Here is a 9,377-nt window from a genome sequence, read left to right on the forward strand (position 1 = left end):
GGGAAGGGAAGGGAAGGGAAGGGAAGGGAAGGGAAGATCACCTCCACTCCTACCCTCACCTTTTCACTCAGCTTTCCGGGGAGTGAATCACTTCCTCCCCGATACTCGCCTGCTACGACCCTTATCCTCCTCAGAGCCACCCCTCTGGGCCCGCTGTGGCAGGGGGCGGGCAGGCTGCGGGCCGGGCCGTCCACGCGGAAGAAGCGCACCGCCCTCTCCGCCCTGCGCCGCCCGTAGGTGGCGCTGCTGCCATCCGCGCTCGGCCCCACCGAGCCGGCGCCGCCGCCGCGCGGGCCGGGCTAGCGCAGCCCCCGGCGCCGGCCGCAGCCCCTGGGCCCGCCCGCGGCTGCCTCCGCCGGGCCGCGCCTCCCCCGCCCTCCCTCCCTCACAGCACCGCGCCGCCTCCCTCGTTGCCACGCGCAAGCACACACGCGCGGCGCCGCCGCGACCGTCCGGTCGCCCCTCGCTCCCTCTGCGAAGCTACCCCGAGCGGATCCCCTGGCCGGCGGGTGCCCCTGCGCTGCGCGAGAGGTGGGCGAACGGCACGGGGAATGGAGGCGCCCGACGGCAGCCTGGGGGCCGTGTGATAGCCCGCCGCGATAGCACACGCACACGGCAGGGAGCCGGAGCAGGAGCAGAGCCGGGCAGCAGAGCCTTGCCCCGTCCCGCAGGGCGCCGGCATGGAGTGAGAGCAGCCTGCCGCCGCCAGGTAAGGTGGAGAGGGATGCGCGAAGGTGCGGGGTAGAGGTTTGCGCTTATGTGCTTTTACCCCACGACTCTCTGCCGACGCCTTCCTCCCCCCCAAAAAACGCCCTTCTTCAAGCCCCCCGGCAGCCACCGCGACGGTGCGGGGGGATGCGGGGTGTGTTACTTATGTAACCGGGAGGTGAGCCGTGTTAGGCTCTCTCCGCCGGGCAGGGAGCCGAGGGGGGACTCTGCAGGGGGCGGGCCGGCGCCGGGAGCCCCATTTCCAGCTGCCGTCGCGGAAGCCTTCTGTGTAGGAGCCCCGCGCTCCCAGGCTGAGTACTGCCGCCGCGGGCTTGGCCGAGGCTGCGCCAGGGTCCTCGCGGTCCTCGCTCAGGCGGTACCCACGGGAGTGGACGAAAGGGGAGTCTGGGGACGTCCCGTCCGGCGCAACCCCTCCATCCCCAGCGGCAGTGTCAAAGCCGGGGGTGACTTCAATGAGGCGGGCAGAGGGTCTGTTTTGGCTGCTCCCCTCTCACTTCTCCTCTGGAGGGACAGCTGGGGATGGCTGCGCTGGGGGGAGCTGGAGTAGCACTGGGTTCTCGCTGGCAGCGTTGGGGGCAGTCGGGGCCAGGCCGAGGGAGGCGGGGGGCGCGGGGACCAGCTTAAACGCTGAGGGGGTGATGTGTCCCCGGTATATTCAGCCTCTGATGTGGAAAAGCAGCAGCCGGAGCAGTGGGGACAGAGGGTTGCTCACGAAGGGGGTACCCGTCTCCTCTTGATGGGAGGGAGAGCGAGCTCGCTATCACCATGGCGACCTGAGGGAGGAAAGAGATAAATAAATAAATAAGTAGGAAATAACTTCCCCCTTTCCCTTCCCCCGTCTCTCTCCACCGCATCCCCTGCCCTGCCAGGTCGCATCTCAAGGGGGGGGGGGAGGGGGGGGCGGGGGGGTACAGGCACAGATATCACAGACAAAACTTTCCTCTTCCTCTGAGATAAAAAGGATCGAGGAAATGGCCAGTGAACCATGGTGGGGAAGGGGTCTCCCAACAAGGCTCAGTTCGGCTGTGGATAGCCCCGAACCGCCATGTCCTAAGTCTTTTCTCATGAAACATAGGAAGGCATATTTCGCGGGAGGAGAAAGCTACTTCGGGACGGGCTCCCAATGGCAGACATGCCTTTTCACTTCGTCCTCTTCCTCTCTGTGCACCGCCAGCCCCAGGGGAGCTCGCGGCGGCGGGGGAGCCGTGCTAGCTTTTGCGAGCCCGTCCCGACGCGGCTTCAGAGGCACGATCAGCAGACGCTGTTTCAGCACCATGGACAGCGACAGAGGTCGCTCCGTGGTCTATGGAGGTGGCTGTTTCAGGACCAAGGACAGCGCCAGCGCGGCTGGAGCGTGGTTCCCAGCTGGGCGCTTAGGGTCGCGGGTGGGAACGTCGCGTACCTGGCCTGGGTAGCACCAGGTTTCCCCGAGCCACAGACAGCTGTTTCTGCCAGACGAAGCCACCCCGAACACAGCGTCGCTCCCGACGGGGTGTCGGCAGCCATAGCAAGTCTCATTTATGGCTGAACTTTCCTAAGCCAAACACACGTAGGAGCTGAAAGTCTTAACAAGTGGCGTGCTTGAAACGAACTTGATCGAGATTGCTTCTTATGAGTAGTGGTTCTCTATAACTTGATATGGCTAACTCGTTCCCCAGCAGGACTGTTCATGTACACATATCTATAAAATGAGCCCTGCAGAAATAGTGAAATGTGCTCTCAACTTGTTTTCCTTACAGAAACCTGTTGAGAAATGGCACTTAAAGAAACTGAACTCTTAACTTAGCAGGATATTCCAGGATATTCCACTGCTGAGACACACAAATTCAAAGGTGGATTTTGTGCTGGCCAGACAGACGTGATCAACGAAGTAGAAAATCACTTACTGATCAAGAACTGTTCTCATACACTTGGTAGGCAGTTTAAAAAATACACCAAGTGGAGAAAAAATGATTTGGGTTTGTAATAATTCACAAAGAAACAAGATATATTTATTACACTGATAAGTTGTAAATTGCTGTTTTCATTTTGCTATACATATCTGGTACTAGTAGTTGCATATGCAATTATTGCTTCAGACTAGGAAAAATATTCTAGAAAAGCAAACAGCATAATGAATAATATTTACCGGGGAAGACGGAGATGGATTAGTCACTTCTGTGCTGCTCACAGTGTCAGGATGTTCTTTTTTTTCATTAAACAAATAAGATTTATTAAATCCTGCCTTGGTCCTGATGGGCAGTAAACTATAGATACATGAAGAATTATTGAGTCTGAAACTAAATCCCCAGACCGCTGAGGTTATGCTTTAAATATAATCAGGTTTTCAATTCATATCAGCTGCTGGATTTCTTCATTGCTATAAATTTCCCATTACAAATAAATACTGAAACAGTCACATGGGTGAATCCTACCCATCAACAGGAGTTATTTGGACTCCGTACTCGTGTAAATTTATATCTAAGAATCATGAGTTGAGCTAAAATCTTTTTAATGGTAGATCCACATTTCATCCAAACTACACTGTGGGACAAGTTAGGTGAAGTAATGAGTTAAACCTTTATGAAATTAGAGATCTGAATTTCTTAAAAACAGGCCTAACATTTTCAGTCCAGTCTCACAGGGAATATGAAAATAAGGACTGAATTGTTAGTATGGACTTGGGAACTCATTTCTTTGCTGTGAGAAAATAGAAACAAGTAATAGATTACAACTCTCCAGAGCATTTACTACATCATTTATTATACTTGAAGCTATTGATTTTGTTATGTAAGGCAATACTCCTGCAGTGTCAGAATAGTTTTAACAGATAATTACAAAATGATTTTACCTTGTAAGCAACAGAAGAAAAAAAATATATTGGAAAATCATCAGAAAATACCAGAAACACAACCTCAATCAGTTCAGTAAATGACAGAATTCTTTGTAGAATTTTTGCCAGTGCTTTTACACTGAATTCAATATAAGATTTTCACTGCAGGTACTGTTTCTTTCCATACATTTTTACATTCATTTTATTGAAACATGGCATTTTGAAAAAAAAGCAAGTTATCTCAAGCTATGCAAGAGAAATAGAATTTCATTTATATTTTCATAAAATATCCATCACAATCTATTTATTCAAATATTTTATAGGTGTGAATTCTATGTTGTGCTTCCTTTCACCTTTAGAATACCAAGAACTCTGGGCAATATTAATGTAAATTTACTGGGTTTGTCATTATATCCTTATGTTGTTTGCACATACACAAATAGAATTTTATTCAGGAATGTATTTATGTGTGTCTATAAAGTTAAGAAGTAAAAGATTCATATAACTCAAACAAATTAAACTATTCCTTGCATAATAGTGGTTTAGACTTTGTAGAGCACCCATATCGCAGTCATATATATATATTATTTACTTTCACTGTTAATAAAAGCATGACAACTCTTTTTAATATTTTCATCATCTGCTTACTACAGAATATTGCTTTTTAGTTGGTAAATTGAGAGATGGCTTCAGATGATGTGCTTGTTACATTTATGTGAATGCAGTGTTTTTAGTGGTGGAAAGTTTTGATGCTAAAAACAATATTTTTAGTATGTTATGCATCAATATTTAAATATGGATTATGTAGAGACTGGCCCGTCTAATACAATGAAAGCTAAATTTACTGGCCCATACATTCAATGAAAGTGTTCTAATCTCATTCCTTCTTGACAGAGATCTCCTGGGAGAGGCTTGGGCTTTTTTAAACTGTGCATCAGATACATCACTAGAATTATATTAATACTTGAAATACACGTACATTACATGTGTTACAAACAGCTGAAATAGGAGATTACTAATTCCACTTTTTCAAATACTGATGCAATCTTTAATCATATGCAAGGATGCTGACTGTCATAGAAGCTGGAAGTCTTCTGATGGAGCCTTATGGCAGCATTGTGGAGTGTGTGTCAAAAGGATATTCTGATCTAGATCGGTGTACAGCAGGAGGTAGATGGGAGCAGTTCTGTCCATATGAGGAGATGGAGGAAGAAAAAACACAGAGACTGGAAATTTTTAGTAATTACTCACAATATTACGGCAACTGCAAAGGTTCTGTACTGCAGATATAAATCATATTCATAACAAGGCTCAAAGTGCCATCCTCATTTTAGTCATCACTGTTTAGTAGGATATCATGCAGCACCAAGAGGATTTCACGACTAAGTAAATATAAGTTGTTTACATTTTAAAGGCATATTGAAATGGATTTTAGCTAGATAGTGACATGCACAAGCTATCTATCCACAAGCTTACACATAAAGCTAGCAGAACATCCTGCTTTCAGATACAGGACAAAAAAAAAGTAAATTTTAAAGCTACTAAATGATGTGCAATTTCTACCAGCAATTTGTGTGAGTGGGCTTTCAGGGTCACACAATAATCAGTAAAACCGGTGAAGATCTGCATGAAAACAATAAGTGTAAGCAGTTTTTACTGCAGAAACCCCAGACAATGACAGAGGTTGCAGAAGAGTCTCTAAAATAAACACATTGTACCTTTTCTCTGAGTCAATAGAGTCATAAATTAAAATTAAAATAAAAATAATAATGCTTTTTTAAAAAAGAACTAAAAGGTGAAAAAACATAAAAGCATTGATTCCCTGCTTCTATTTGTCAATTATAGCTTCAGGTCAGTCATTAATGATACCTGGGTATGCGGTGTAGCATTATATTCCCAGTAGAGGAATCATACTGTTGATATAGCTCGGATTAGAAATTCTCTCAGAAAAGACTTTATTTTTTTTTTATTACAACAGTATGTATCAAATTAATATTAGAAAATAAAGGGCTCTTTCTATCAGTCATGAGCATACCTCAAAGTGAGTGCAAGTATTCAGCTGTAAGTGTATATTTTTGATACAGAAGATTCTTCAGTTTGAATGCTATTTACTTCTAAGAAACACTTACTTTCATGTCTCATTTGGTGGGAAAATAATATACTATATCCAAGAATAGAACAAGCCCCCTGCAGTCAGAGATCTTGAACACTTTCACGTGTAGCTTGCAATTCACAGATATAAATTGCAATTCCACAGAGATAAAAAAAATATATAAAGCATTTGTGTTAATAGCACTTAACAGGTTTGTGCAAATGAAGAAGGCTCATTCACACATGTAAGCCAGGGATCCTGCTCTTAAACCTTACTGCCAGTGACCTACCCTTTCATGTACATTATTTATGGTTCATACAGTGGGACCTGAGATTCAGACTTCAAAATGTGGAGATCTGGGTCTTCAGAAATGTCTTCCAACCAGAGGAAGTATCTGATTCTTCCTAACACAGAGACTTCGGGCAGCTGCTGCAAATGTAGAAGTTATCTTTGCCATTTGGCTGCAAGATAGTGTCCTTGTGTGCCCCACGGCTAAAGGCAGTGGCTGAGGACAGTATTGCTGGGGAAAGGAATTTTAGCACAAGCTTGCTTCTAGGTCTTACAATAGACACAGCCTTAATCTTGAATTTAATTTCCCTTCATATCCTTTGACCTAACTGTGTTGAATCCTGAAATTCAAATGCGCCTTTTGAAGGAGAAGTCCTAGGTCTGATTGCTGCTGTCGCAGCAGTCACAGCGTAGTCAGATAAACAGTAAAGATCATAGGCTTATACAGCTATGCTGTATTATTCTCTATCCACTTAATCTATATAGACTGTTGAAGCCTGACCTAAGGAAGCCACCAGTCACAGAAGACACTGAGACTCAATGGAGCAGAATGTTGGGTCTTGTTTTCTGAAGAAAGTAGAATTCTGGCATTTGTGCTGAACTCTCAGGAAAGGAAAAATCAGGGCACGAAAACAATAGTGACGATTGAAAGGGTGAAGAGAAGGCTGAAAGAAAGAACAAGATGATGAGAGAGAATGCACACAAGAGCGTGTGTGTTCTGTCTGCAATGTTTTATCATAAACATCCCTGCTTTAGGCTCACTAGCTCAGAACTCTTTGCAGCATTGCAGGAAATCCTCTGCTTTCCATTTAAAAAAAATCTTACTGTAACTCATCAGTACAGACAACTTTGTCAATTTAAGCAAAGGAGAAAAGATCATATATTGTTTATCATAATCAAGAGTAGGGATTCATTAGAACAATGAGCAATTGTCGTATTATTCCTCAAAGTATTAATTTGAAGGATGAGAAAATAATGATATTTCCTACCTTACCAGTTTTTCTCCTCCTCTTCTCCTGTTGACACAGTCTTCAGTATCTGTCAGCTTGTCAGATCAATTTCTCATTCTTGAAAAGTAGCATTTTTGCTAAGTGATTGTAATAAAGAACCTTCTTTTTCCAACTCAGTAACTATCTGGACTTGAAGATATAATTCCCCATTGATTTCCATGGGGCTAGACTTTCACAGAAAAAGCTTCAACAAGCAATGTCTACTTTGGAAGTACAGCTTTCCTGGGTTCCCTACAGCCAGTGAAAAATCTGGGCAACTCTAAAGAGAAACTTCAATCTGGCAAAGATCTCTAAACATCTCTAGAGAGGTTACATTTTGTTACCTCAAATTTTGTGGGCTGCATCTCAAATTACTAAATCAATGTGGCAATCGCTTTTTGCGGAAAGTGTAGAAGATGAAACCCTGTCTTCAGTGCTTCCAGACAGAACTGTACTCATTAAACTTAATTTCATCCTACAACACTTTTATTTCCTGGCTGACTTATAAAATTCTTAAGATTGCATAGAAGTCATGCTTGATGTTGGTGCTTTTGGTTATTTTTTTTGTTTTTGTTTTTCCCATTGTTTCTGACACTCTCCAGCTGCAGCATTAAGCAGCTCAGCAATTTCTGATCTCAGAGCTGGCCTTAGATAATCAACAGCAGCAGCAGAGAAAACACAGTTATGCAAGAGTGGAAGGAAACCTTTTTTGGTAATTCAAACCATTGGCTGCTTACAAACATCAAAACATCAGTTGCAGTGGGCTTTGTATCGTGGCCTCTCCATCAATATGGAAATGAAAGGTTGAGCTGTTGGGAAGTAAAGGAAACTGTGCCAGCTTTGGTGGAAGCAAAACAGATGTAGTGGTGTATTTTACTTAGCATGCTGCTTGCTTTCTCTGGTGCAAATGGAGGAAAGCATATTGGTTCGTGCTTCATCCCTTTTAGATGGGAGATAAATAAAATGCCTCATTAAATTCTTTACTGAATGGGATCTAAGATTTACCAGATCTCCATCATTTTTATAGGGGAAAAAATGAAAGGAGACTATTTTGTTGCAGCCCATTAGCACTACCAGTATGGTGTGCATGTCAAACCAGGGTTGTCTCATAAAATGCAGCATCTCTCCAGTAATCTTGCAATACTTGGCTGTCAAGTATTGCTGTATAAGAGTTTTAATACTTCAGGTAGTTAATCATGTCAAATAAACTAGATACACGTTTATCTCTGCAAAATATCCAGCAGGGATATGAACAATCTTCACAAAGCTGCTGTATTCCATCTATTAAGCATAATTACATTAAAGCGCATAGTATATTAGAAGTCTTTCAGGATTAAAAATAAAGTAATGCTAATCTACTTTCCAGAAATATACTGAAAAGTTACTATTAAAATCTGAAATAGAAAGATGCATGCAGAAGATTCTTTTGTTAAAAAAAAAAATTCAGTGACATTCTAGTGACAGTGACCACAATTGTCACAATATATGTAGTATATTTACAGTATGGTTTCATGGTAGTTGTTGATAATTTTGACTTTAGCACTTGTGAGAGTTAGTAGGTGTGAGAAATCAGATCTCTTGTAACTGGTGTCCGGATGCTTATTCATTACTATTACTCTTTTCTCATCAACTAGATTTGCATTTTTAAGAGGTGACCACAAATTTCTACAGCATTCCAGCAGCAGTCTGACTGAGCTCTGCATCTCTAGTCAGAGTTTGCAAAGTTACATGCAAATTTAAGGTGGCCAAGATTTGGAAGAAGAGGGACAGACAAAATATTAAGAAACAAGGAATAAAGATATTTTAAAAGTGAAAGCAAAACAGAAACAATTAAACTGGATGATAAGCCCTCCCATATTCAGAAAATTCATTACCCAGTGAAATTGTAGAGCTATTTACAACATTTGGATGCTAATAATTGCTATTTCCTATCTCTGTATCACTTGCAAATAGCAAATTTATGGTTTTCATCCAAATCCCTCTCTTACCTCATCACAGAATTCAGAAATACGTTTCACAAACTACAAACACATTTAATACACTACAAACTACAACATAGTTAATACACTAACTTAACACTACCGATGTCTTTGCCCTGTGTACATTTAGAAAATAATTAGAGATATATTCTAAACTTCTTCTATATAGTGCCCACTACGTAAAAGCTAAAAGCATCTATTATTGTCTATTATTGTCACTTGGCATTCCTGCAGTATGTGCTGCGTGAAATAGTTTTGTTCTCATCGTGAAATAAGAGGTAACAATAGCAGATATGAAAGAAATGTGTCTCCAACCAGAATTTAAATAAAAACATTGTGGAAAGTGAAAGATTTAAAAAATAAAGAAGACTGAAATAGGAAGAAGTTCTGGCTTGGACTATTTGCAAAGAAGAGAACTCATGATTTATTTGTTGTTTTGTTTTTAATTACAGTTGCATTCAGAAGCCAGACTGATGGGTTTGGGGAGT

This window comes from Lagopus leucura, unplaced genomic scaffold, assembly GCF_019238085.1.
Source record: "Lagopus leucura isolate 7727_CA_CO unplaced genomic scaffold, USGS_WTPT01 Super-Scaffold_100001, whole genome shotgun sequence".
In the NCBI taxonomy this organism is placed as follows: Eukaryota; Metazoa; Chordata; class Aves; order Galliformes; family Phasianidae; genus Lagopus; species Lagopus leucura.